Source organism: Vitis vinifera, chromosome 7 (assembly GCF_030704535.1).
Source record: "Vitis vinifera cultivar Pinot Noir 40024 chromosome 7, ASM3070453v1".
Lineage (NCBI taxonomy): Eukaryota > Viridiplantae > Streptophyta > Magnoliopsida > Vitales > Vitaceae > Vitis > Vitis vinifera.
In genome coordinates this window covers 7,627,740-7,639,626 of record NC_081811.1, presented here as the reverse complement: position 1 = coordinate 7,639,626, position 11,887 = coordinate 7,627,740, and the positions used below count along the sequence as shown (strand labels likewise).

The 11,887-nt window shown below is 27.8% G+C and overlaps 1 long non-coding RNA gene and 1 other non-coding gene across 2 annotated transcripts; both read left to right on the top strand.

The window, feature by feature from the left end:
• The first annotated feature begins 3,205 nt into the window (after window positions 1–3,205).
• Window positions 3,206–7,454, top strand: LOC100251462 (60S ribosomal protein-like). Its single transcript, XR_786243.3, has 4 exons — window positions 3,206–3,350; window positions 3,443–3,727; window positions 6,643–6,684; window positions 7,160–7,454. It is a non-coding gene; the product is annotated as a 60S ribosomal protein-like (long non-coding RNA).
• LOC132254142 (small nucleolar RNA snoR137) lies at window positions 4,433–4,569 on the top strand. The gene has a single exon (XR_009466311.1). It is a non-coding gene; the product is annotated as a small nucleolar RNA snoR137 (small nucleolar RNA).
• Window positions 7,455–11,887: the final 4,433 nt, after the last annotated feature.

Sequence of the window (11,887 nt, the reverse complement as noted above, 5' to 3'; positions counted from 1 at the left end):
AAGTTGTATTTCTTTTAACATTGTTTCCATTGGTGTAACTAGTTGTATATTTGATTTTGCAATATTTATAGGAATAATAAATGGTTGATCTAGAGACTTAGCAGAATATGATGATGATGATGATGATAAAGTTGAAGATGGGATAAATTCAATCACGAGTTCATGTGTCAACAAAAAATTCTATAAATAATTTCAAGGTTAGAATCATCAAATTCAAAAGATTCAACAAGCTTTTCTCAAGGATAGACTCAAGCAGAATTCCTAACTTTAAAAAGAAAATGTCAAGCCTCATTAGTAGCTGCTACAAATTTAAAACAATATCGTCAATGACTTATTTAAACTCTCAAACAATTTGGTGATAATAAAGATAATGAAGAAACTAAAGACATAGCCTTATTAGATTATTTATAGGTAGACCCCGAGTTAATCCTGTATGGTGGACCTATGGGTTAATCTAGATAAAAGATTTTAAAAATCTTTTGCACATTTGTATCTTTGTACATTTGTCTCATTGTAAAAATAAAAATAAAAATAAAAACTAAAAAAAAACTATTCAAATAGTAATGAATAGTGTCAAATAGTATCTAAATAGTAAAAGTTGCATATTGAATTGACAACTTGATTTCAAAATGAAAACGTACAAGATACGTGGCCTTTTTACCTTCGAAAGCCTTGTAGAAACTTAATGCTTTCGTCTGAAGATGGGAAAGGATGCCAGTTGTCTTCTGGCAATTATTGAAGCACGTGGATTTCATTAAGACTCAAGTCTGATATTTTTCCTATAAATAGAGATGCAACCTTCATCACAAGGCAGAGGCGCAAGAGCGAGCAACGAGTGTTCTAAAAAATTCTCTTCTTAGCTTTTGTATTCTCTTCTTTCAAAATCTCTTCTTTTGTATTCATCTCTGTCATCAACCTTGTACTCAAGTTCAACTTTGTAATCAAGGTATAAATTTTCAATACAAAAGTTATGTTCAAATTCAAATATTTGTGTTCTTATGTTTAAACTTTTGCAATAAATTAAACAGAATTAGACAGTAAATATTTCTATTTTTATGTTTGGATTCCTTAGACAAAATTAATTCAAGTTTGTAATCAAGGTATAAATTTTCAATACAAAAGTTATTTTTAGATTCAAATATTTGTGTTCTTATGTTTAATATCATGCAATAAATTAGAAAAAATTAGACAGTAAATATTTCTATTTTTATGTTTAGATTCCTTAGACATAATTAATCTTTTGTGTGCATGAACTATTGTATGTCCTAGGTGTGAAATGGTATCAGAGTCATGTTCTGCTTAAGAACCGAGTCATATTACTGGTTGGAACAATATTTAATCACTAATTTAGTCCTAACTTAGTTCGAATTGAATTTCCTGTGAATGGCTTGGTGAGCCTAGATAGCGGTGTTTAAGGGCAGAAGGGCGTAAATCCCATGTTGATCCACTTGTGGTGGCTCCTATTCAGGAAATTATTTGAACTGATTAAGGACAATATTGTGATTATTTTCTGTAACAATGAATAATATTATAAATGGATTAAGTAGAGCTAATTCTTCTAGATCTCTTAGGTCACATAATAGTTCTACATCATATGCATAAGATAATTATGCATATAACTTAGCCAGTTCTTCATATGAGTTAAACAGATATGCAAATTCATTAACTACATCATCATATAGTCATCACATAAAATTTAATAATTCAAAATTATAAGAAAAAATTATTCAAATCAAAAATCAACTAAAAAAATTGTTAAATGTATCAAACTTTGTTTCAAAAATTCCTCTTTTTGAAGAAGAATCTAAGTCAATTATTTTCTCTCATCTTGATAAACCTTCTTTAAACATAAATATCATCAGAAGAAAATATATTAAGAGAAATCATTTTGTTCCTGATGTAGAATGGATTAAACTAGACTATTTTTCTCTTTATAATAATGCCAAAAGAAATTATTTTAAACAACTTCCTCCTCAAGTTATAAATGCTTTAAGAAAATAATATGAAAAGTATATACAAGTTAGAATGACAATTCCTTTTTTCCATTGGTTTTTCAAATTTAGGAAACCCTTTAAAAGAATTGCAACACTAACCTCAAGAAAAACAATAGAAAATTTTCCTCATAATAAAAAATTATTAAATCAACCAAACATAAATCAAGAAGAGTCAAGTGAAACAAAATTTAATCAAAATTTGTTTTCTTCTGCCCGGGAGAGGTGAATGAAACATCAACATCAAAGATAAAAAAAAAACAAGTGAACTCAATTTTCCCTTAAAATTGATATTTTTTCTTTGTTTAATCTGAAAGTGAAAAAAATAAAAAGTAATAGATAAATATTATTTATCTTATAAATAAAAAACAATATAAAATTAAATTAGTTTTTATTTATAGTTATAATTAATTAAATTAATTTAAAGATAAAATTGAAGATAAAAAAAAATATTTTTTTAAATCAATATCTAATTTAATATAAAATAGTATTTTTAAACATAATTTATATTTTTATAAATATAATCATTGATAAATATCTCAATAATTATAATTATTTTTATATATTAAAATTTGTAAATAAAATTAATTAATTTTATAAAACATGTATATGTAATAATTATATTATTGTATAAATATTATATATATATATATATATATATATATATTAGAAATCATCTGAGATGATTTTTGCATATATATAGAAATCATGTCCTTTTTTTTAATTTATCAGAAATAGTCTGTTTGGATCCATTTTAGATTTTTTTTTTTTTAAAGCTCCAGAAAAGACAATTGTTTTTGCTTATAATTTTTTTATAAGGAAATAAATGATCTTTTGAAAAGATAATTTTAAAAAGAAATAACAATTTTTACTTTTATTTTTCTTATTTGATAAAAATTATAGTAGATTTGAAATTTTTTTTTTTTTTTTATTATAGTAGATTTGAAAATTTTTTTTTATTACGATATTTTTTAAATTATTTTTTTTAACTACCGTATTCTTAAAAAAAAACAAATCCGTTTAGAGAGAAATAGTGTTTTAAAGGGTTTAAAGAAGGGTAAAAAGTATCTCGTCATTTCCATAAAGAATAAAAATGGGGTCATTTTTCGGAACTTATTTTAGCCATTTTCATTGGGGCGATCTTCAATGACTTCATTGAAACGACGCCGTTCAGTATCCGATATAAACGGTGTCGTTTCAGTTATATCTGGACACGGATGTTATAAGCCACGGAACCAAACACCCTGAAATCCCTCAAAAACCCTAGTAGAGAGAGAGTCGTACCATATATAGCACCGCATTCTTCAGCGCGACCAGAGGGAGAGAGATCCAGAGAGAGCTCAACAATGTCGAAGCGAGGTAAGATTTTCCATGCCAGGTTCCATCTTCTCCTACATTTTCTCAGGAAACAAACGGTATCGGCTAGGGTTTTACTGATTTTGTTGTTTCAGGTCGCGGTGGATCCGCGGGGAACAAGTTTCGGATGTCTCTGGGTCTGCCGGTGGCGGCTACGGTGAACTGCGCCGACAACACCGGAGCCAAGAACCTCTACATCATCTCCGTCAAGGGAATCAAGGGCCGCCTCAACCGGCTGCCGTCTGCCTGCGTCGGCGACATGGTCATGGCCACCGTGAAGAAGGGAAAACCCGATCTCAGGAAGAAGGTTATGCCCGCAGTCATCGTGCGCCAGAGGAAGCCCTGGCGCCGAAAGGACGGAGTCTACATGTACTTTGAAGGTCTATCTTGATCCATTTTCTTCATGTTCATTCATTCATTTTTTTTATTTCGTTGTTTTTGTCATCACTTTGTTTGATTGTTGGTGCGTTCTCTGGATTGGTTGTCTGATTGATTTTTGGTGTTTTAACATCTTAGATGTTGCATTTCAGATTTCTAGAATGAGGAAATTTGCTTATCTATTTCAGTTTTTAACTTATGTTTTGTTTGTTTGGAGTAAATGATCTTTTTGTGTGGGTATATGTACTATCTTGAATTCATAGTAATTCATTGCTGCACTGAGTGATGCATGTCTTTTTGGGTATACTGGTAATAAGAACTTAGTGACATTTTCCTTGTGATTTTGATAGATTTTTATCTTTATCTATAACTTCTTCACTTTTAGAAATTTAGTTTTGTGGGTATATTTTTGGATAATTTCCTCTGTTCAAATCCTAATTCATTTGGTTTATGAGCTGATCCCAGATTCTGAAACCATGCTGGGATTAGTTGTGAGAGAATGTTGTCCATGTTAAACCACTGCATCACGGAGGACCCACCTTTAGTGCTGGAGGGTTTTTTTTGTTAGTTCTTCATTGATGCTGTGTTGACTTGACTTGAATCTTGTTTTATTCAGTCTTCAAGGTTTTGCATATAATTTGTGTGTGCCATACCAATAATAATGCAGTTCCTTAGATTATTTTTATGGTGTTTTTGTTCTTGTACATGTTGCTTCTTTCAAACCTGAGTGACTATTTTACTAGTTGGTCATTCATATTGAGAAGCATAGAGGAAAAGAAATGCCAGTTTTAAACAGCATGATGTCCATCCTATAGCATTGTGTTACCTGTCTATTGGTAAATGCCTTTTCTCTTTTGTGCCATTAATTTTTGTGAAGCCTATAAAGTTTTAGAAAAAATGAAGCTTTTGTTGTTTTCGTTTCTTTTTACTTTAAAATATCTTAGAGAACTTGGTGTACACAATTTTTGGAAGTTTTGGGGCAAAATAGCCCTTCCATATAAAAAAATACAAGGTTTAGCCCCTTTTCAAAACTTATGTTCAAACTAACCTCTTTATTGCCAGAGCCATGTCATAAAAAATATATATATTTTTTTCAAAATTTAAGTTGAAGCCTCAATTGTCAGCCGAGGCTTCATTTTTTAACTGAAGTCGTAATTGGCAATTGAGGCTTCATTTTTGAACTGCAACCTCAATTGTCAGCTGAGGCTTCATTTTTTAACTGAAGTCGTAATTGGCAATTGAGGCTTCATTTTTGAACTGCAACCTCACTTGGCAATTGAGGCTTCAGTTATTTATTTATTTTTTTACTTTAAAATTTAATTAAAAATTACAAATATTGCTGAAATTAAAAATATATATTTTAATAATAAAAAATTTATATATTTAAACTTAAGGATCTAGTAAACTTCAATAAAGAAAAATTAATAAATATAATAATAAATGAATATTTTATTTATTAATAAATTAATAATCTTAAAATAATGAACTTATATGACATATAAATAAAATATAAAATTGCATAATTATTAATTTAAGATATTTAATTTATTATATTTTAAGATATAAAATTATATAATTTATTAATTTAAGTTATATTACATGTAGTACCTGCCATTGTTAGGGAGGGGCATTTTTTTTTCACACTATATAAATGTTTAGTGGGTATTTTTTGTAACTTGGATGAAACTACTAAAAATTACATTTTGTAGTAAATTTTTTCTAATTAATTTCATTAACTAATTTTGGAATGTATTTTCAAGGCATATATGGTGTGTGTACAAATAATAGTCTTTTTTTACATAAAATCATAAACATATGCTTTAAAATAATAAAAAATCCTTATATGAAAACTTAAAGAGTATACCATTATTTCAATAAAGATAAATTTGTCAAAATAAAAATAAATCAATATCTTAAAAATACAACAAAATAAATATTTTAAATTAATAAATTATATAATTTTATATCTTATTTAAATATCATATAACTTTATTATTTTAAGATTATTAATTTATTGATAAATAAAATATTCATTTATTATTATATTTATCAATTTATCTCTATTGAAGTAATTTTAGATCTTTAAATTTAAATATATAATTTTTTTATTATTAAAATATATATTTTAAATTTCAACAATAATTTGCAACTTAATATTTTTAATTAAATTTTAAAGTAAAAAAAAAATTAATTGAAGTTTCAGTTCAAAAATGAAGTCTCAATTGTCAATTGCGACTTTAGTTAAAAAATGAAGCCTCAGTTGGCAATTGAGGCTTCAACTTAAATTTTGAAAAAAATATATATATTTTTTATGACATGACTCCTATTTGACAATAAAGAGGCTGGTTTGGACTTAAGTTTTGAAGATGGGCTAAACCTTATATTTCTTTCTATGTAAGGACTATTTGCCCCAAAACTCAATTTTTGGCTTGTTATCCTTGACGATACACTGGAGGAATGATAGGTTAATGACTGTACAGTCCTGTTATAAGTAGAGCAGTCCTACACATAGGAACTGGTTGCTGCTATGCCTCTAGATGACAAATAATCAGACTTCTAACCATAGTGAACTTGTTGCCTTGAGACCTCCTGATGACATTTCTTCCAGGTTTATGGCAGTAGAAGTTATGTTGCAATCGGTCAGTCCTAACCAACCAAAAGTGTTTCTAGATGACATGATTTTGTCATTTGGCCAGTATGCTTGTTAAAAAGATCAACAAATTGTATGATTTGCCAATTGGGCATATAAGCTTGTATTGGGTTGTCAATGGAATGGCATATGTCGATTGATTTCTATTCTTGTTCTTAATAAAAGTTTTTAATTATTTGGCAGATGATTCATATTTACTCATTCAATGCCTTTTTTCCCTTGTAAGTGTTAACTTCAAGTCTGAACTTTAGTTTATTATATCTGCAGATAATGCCGGTGTCATTGTGAATCCCAAGGGAGAAATGAAAGGTACTTTGCATTTTGACCTTGGTATAGTTAAATAGTCTATGAAATTCTTTTGTATGTATGTAATACATTAAATTCTTTATTGAGTAGCAGCTCTGGATGAGGATCCATCTTCTTTTAAAATAAAAGTTCAGAACCCATGAAATGGAAATCACAGGCTGGTTTCAAGTGTGTTTGGTAACATTCTTGGAGCATGGATTGCAAAACACGATGGCACATAACATTTTTAATGTTACAATATCCATTATAATAATGTCTTAACATCTAGGACTCCAGATCCCAGAAATCCAAGGTCTATTGTTCTGAACCCTCAAATACCCTCACCTTTAAGGAAAATTTTTCAAAAACAGTCTGATTGTCGAGATGATTTTTGGTATTACCTTCACAAAAATAGTTTTCATGGAGGAATAGGTACACTTGGGTTTGGTATGGCCCTTTTTGTCTTGATTTTTATATATTGTTGCTGTGTTGATTGTAGGATCTGCCATCACTGGCCCAATTGGAAAAGAGTGTGCTGATCTCTGGCCTAGAATTGCAAGCGCTGCCAATGCTATTGTCTAAGAGTCTGAATCCCAAATGATAGAGTATCTTTGCTTTGTTGGACTTTTTAGATTTTCTAGTTTAGTAGCATGTTGAGAATTTTGGATATTGTTGTTTGAGTATGGCCATTTGGGAAGTATTATTGTGTTTGAAATCCTTGTCTAGGACACACTGTTGATCATATAATGATGTTTTGTTTTTTAAAACAGTTAAGCCATTGCTTGAGATTCGTATCTGGTTGTCTCTGTTACTATCATTTTCCTATGTAAACTCTTGTTTCTTTGTGCGGGTTAAGAGGCTAACCAGCAAACAGTGCCCATGAATGTGGTTAAACAAATGCAATTGAAAATGCAGAAATTGGGTTATGCGAAGTTTGCTGGAATTTATGGATATATTACTTTGTGTAAAAGGAAACAATGCTAGGCTAGTTTTACTGTTTTAGTTCTTCCCGCAGCCCAGGATTTTGGGTTAGTGGTTTGTGTCTGGGTTCTGATGTCATGAGTGGTGATTTCAATAGCGATTAGAGGGCACAATCCTGCATCAAGTGTATTCAGGAGTGCATAGTCATGACAAACAAAGTGTTGAGGTGGTAAAATGTTTTGGAATGGCAATGGTTATTGCTATATTCTTATCTGTATTTTTATATTCTTCCTGGTCAGGTACCATTGAACAATTTTCCTTATTTAGATGTCAAAATAAGACTTTTAGAGGTATTTTTTTTTATATAACTTTTTATGTATTTATTAGAATTTAGTAGTTCCCCCCTTTGAGAAATAGGGCAATCAGTATAAAATTATAAATCATGTGATTTCTCTTCATTTACTGCCTTGTTGGCGCTATTTAGTCCTAGTGGCTTCCATTTGTCTTTTATATTGCTCTATTTGTACTAAGAGCTATACGAAATAACTCCCCTTGAAGAGTTATAGCGATCATTATGGTAGTTATATCATAACTTATGAAAAAGGTTGTTTGGTCGAATAGCGATCTATTGAACTATTAATTAATCTAATTTGACACTTAGTTTTCTCTCATGGTTGTTATCTTCTTATTATTATCATCTAAGGGTTCAAGCAAAACAAAAAAGATTGATAAATTGATCCAAACCAATAAAACAGATCATATTGGTTTGGTTTTCAACAATAAAAAAAGTTGGTTCAGTTTGAGAATTTTAAAAATTGGTCTTATCAGTTTGATTTATCAATTTTCTTATGATAAAAATTGAACTAAACTGATATTTTGAAATTCACATATAATTGTTTGATATTTGATAAATTTTTTTAAAATATTAGATTCTATTAAAATAATTCATTGTTTTTATATTATGGTCATATTAATTCTAAATGCATAACATCCAAGTCCAAATTAGTTTCAATTCATTTTAAAAATAAATTAGACTTAAAATCTAATATAAATTCAAATTAATAGACTTTAGGTTCAAAACAAAAACAAATCTATAGAAGGACTAAGAATTAAAAAAAACCATTACGTTGGGGTAAAATCAGAACAACCTTAAAAGGCTTGGTTTGGTTCAATTTTTCACTCCAAATCTTATCGGTTTGATTTTTATCACATATGAAATCGACTATATCGATTTAATTCATTTTTACTCAAAAATCAATTGAATTAATCTTATTTACATCCCTATTATTATCTTCTTGTTGTTTACACCATTATACCATTCATTTCAATTTTAAATAGACTTACTTAATCTTGCAAAGTTTATAAGCTTTTTTTTTCAATTATTTCTTTTCTATAATGATAGTTTTGCATGTGAAGTAGAACAATAAATCTCATGGTAAAACCAAAGGACTTACGTGCTTTTTATTTGATTTAACATTTGAAATACATCATGATTTTAAGGGAAGTTTGATAAAAGAATTAGTCATCCAAATGTGAAATAGCTATCATTTTTCAAGTACTTTTGGTAAGACAAATTTCAAATCATTTAAAGACTAAGGTGGTGTTTGTTTTTTTACTTAATTTTAAATAGACCCTTAATACTTAATAATATTAAATATTAGGTTGTTTGTTTTTGTAGTATTTTATTTCTATTAAGTATTAAAAAGTAAAAAAAACCATTGTGTTATTTTTTCTATTTAAAAAAAGCTACAAATTTTGGCTTTTTCTATTTAGTAAAAAGTTTATAATAAGTCATGAAAAAGTAAAAAAACAAACAACCTAAATTCTAAATCTAAATGATTTTCAGCAAAAAGCCAAAAAAACAAACACCACCTAAGAATGCGTTCGACGGTAATTTTAAGAAGTGTTTCTACTATTTTTAATACTTGAAATTTTTTATTTTTCAAATATTAAAAATATCTCATAAAATCACTATTAAATGCACTCTAAATATTATTTAAAAAACCATGAAATTGTTTAGTAAAAGAGGCATCACTAGCCATTTTAATTAAAACTTAGCCATTTAAAGTAAAATATAGTGAATTTTAAAATTTTGTAACCTCTAAACTTCACATGTATGTTTTTATAAAATATAAAATTAAATTTTTATTATTAATTCCTTTGTATAATAAAATTAAATTTTGAATAAAATTATTAATTTTTGAAAAAAAAATCTCTATTTTAATTGAGTTATGAGAAACATATCTGAGTCAAACTTTTTCTAATTGATTTGTTTTAAAATTAAAATTCTTCTAGAATAAATATTTTTGTTCTTACTTCTAATACAACAAAATTAGAATATCAAATAAATTGTATTTAATTAATTTATAAAAACTATTTTTTCATTAAAGGATTATAGAAAAACAATAGGAGGATGTTATTATTGAAATCCAAAAAAGATTTAAAGAGAAAAGAAAATTTAAAACTTCTTATTATAGATTCTCTTAAAAATAGGAAAACACCATTATAGTTTAAATAGAACTAATAAAATGAAATAAAAACTAATTTACCACTCCTAAAAACAAAGAAAATAATTCTAATAAAGTAACTAAATAAATAAGAGATATAGTAACTAAATATATAATTTTAATATAGTAACCAAATATATTAATAAATTCTAACATCCTCACAAACTCATTATGTGGCTACAAGAGTGTTTGCCAACCAAAAATAAAAAAAGTGAAAATAGCCGGTATCAATCTTATACAAAGCAAAAAGTTCTTCAATCATAGCTTGGAAGATGCTAAGGAACACGGGGTTAGAAGATCCACAGTTTTAGAAGATGCAGAGTAGTTGTAGGAGGAGAGGAAAGAACATCACAATCAAGAACCAAAGTGCCAATAACTATGGAAAAATTATATGTATCATCCAATAAATGATCAATGTCAACAAGTTCAAACTTAAAGACATTATGAGATTCAGTAGGAATAAAAAAGGTACATGCTCAAAGAAGAAAATATGATTAGAAAAGAAAGGTACATGCTTAAATAAGAAGAAATAGCAAAAGATATAAAACTAAGACTATCAAAGAAAGAGATAGAAGTTGATATAAAACTATTAAGGAAGGAGAAATAAAGGAAGAGAGAGAAGAAAACACAAAACCATAGAAGAATGAGAGAGACAAAATTTAGATTCATATATAACAAATAGAGACAGACAAAATTTGTATTTATATCTAACAAATAGAGATAGACAAAATTTAGGTTTATATCCAACAAACAAATATGGGAAATGAAAAATTGGATTGTGTATATAATCTTTCTAAATATCATCATATCTTCTTGGCAATTTCATACTTTGCTAACCATATGCTTAACAAATTATCAATGGAGTTGTTGATCCAAGTGATAATTTTCAAATTGCTTACTTCCCGAACATATTGTTTTGCATATTTTTCATTCTTTTCATTAATGGGTTTGCATAGAGTACCAATAATATAACCCCACATATTTTTTTCCTTTTAGAAAATTTTTCATCACATACTAGGATCAAACAAGAAAAAAATAATGCAATCATCCACTATGATATCCCATGATCAAACACGACAAAGAAGAATTCTACGATAAAAAAATCTGCGAAAGTAGTGTATGAGATTAAACTCTCTTTAATGAGATCATAAATCAAAAGATCCATTAAAAATTCAATTTTGCTATGATACCATGTTGAAAAAAAAAAATCAAAGAGAAAAAAAAAAGTGCAAGTTTGTCAAGCACTTCCAGTTCATCAAGGTTTATTGACTCATGACAAATAATGCTTGTTGATTTGGTAGAAAAACCATTATCTGAATTTAAGGTTTGTGATATCATAAAAAGTGTTATACTTGCATTTCATTTGCTACAATGGTTAAATTAACATTAATATTGTTTATATAACTCTATAGAAAATGCATTGTTCCTTCAGAGTAACGATACTCCATATTCATAATATGGATGAACATTAGTACAATGCATGTACAAAATACAAAAAAAAAAAAGTGTTGTTCAAGGATGAAGGCACAAAATGTACAAAAGGTTGCAACACTATTGCAAATCATTGCCCAAGGTTATTATTTTACGTATATTGATTATTGACTTTATTAGTGATATTTATTGGAATTTTTAAACTTTCTTATTAACTTTAACATTAATATAGGGATATGCTCTAACTTATAATAGTTGATGGAACCTACAAAACTACTTTAACCTTGTTCGATTGAAGAACTCATTGAGTGTCCTATAAATAACTTAATCAAATAAAAAAAAGGGTAAAATGTCTTTTGCTTTTAATA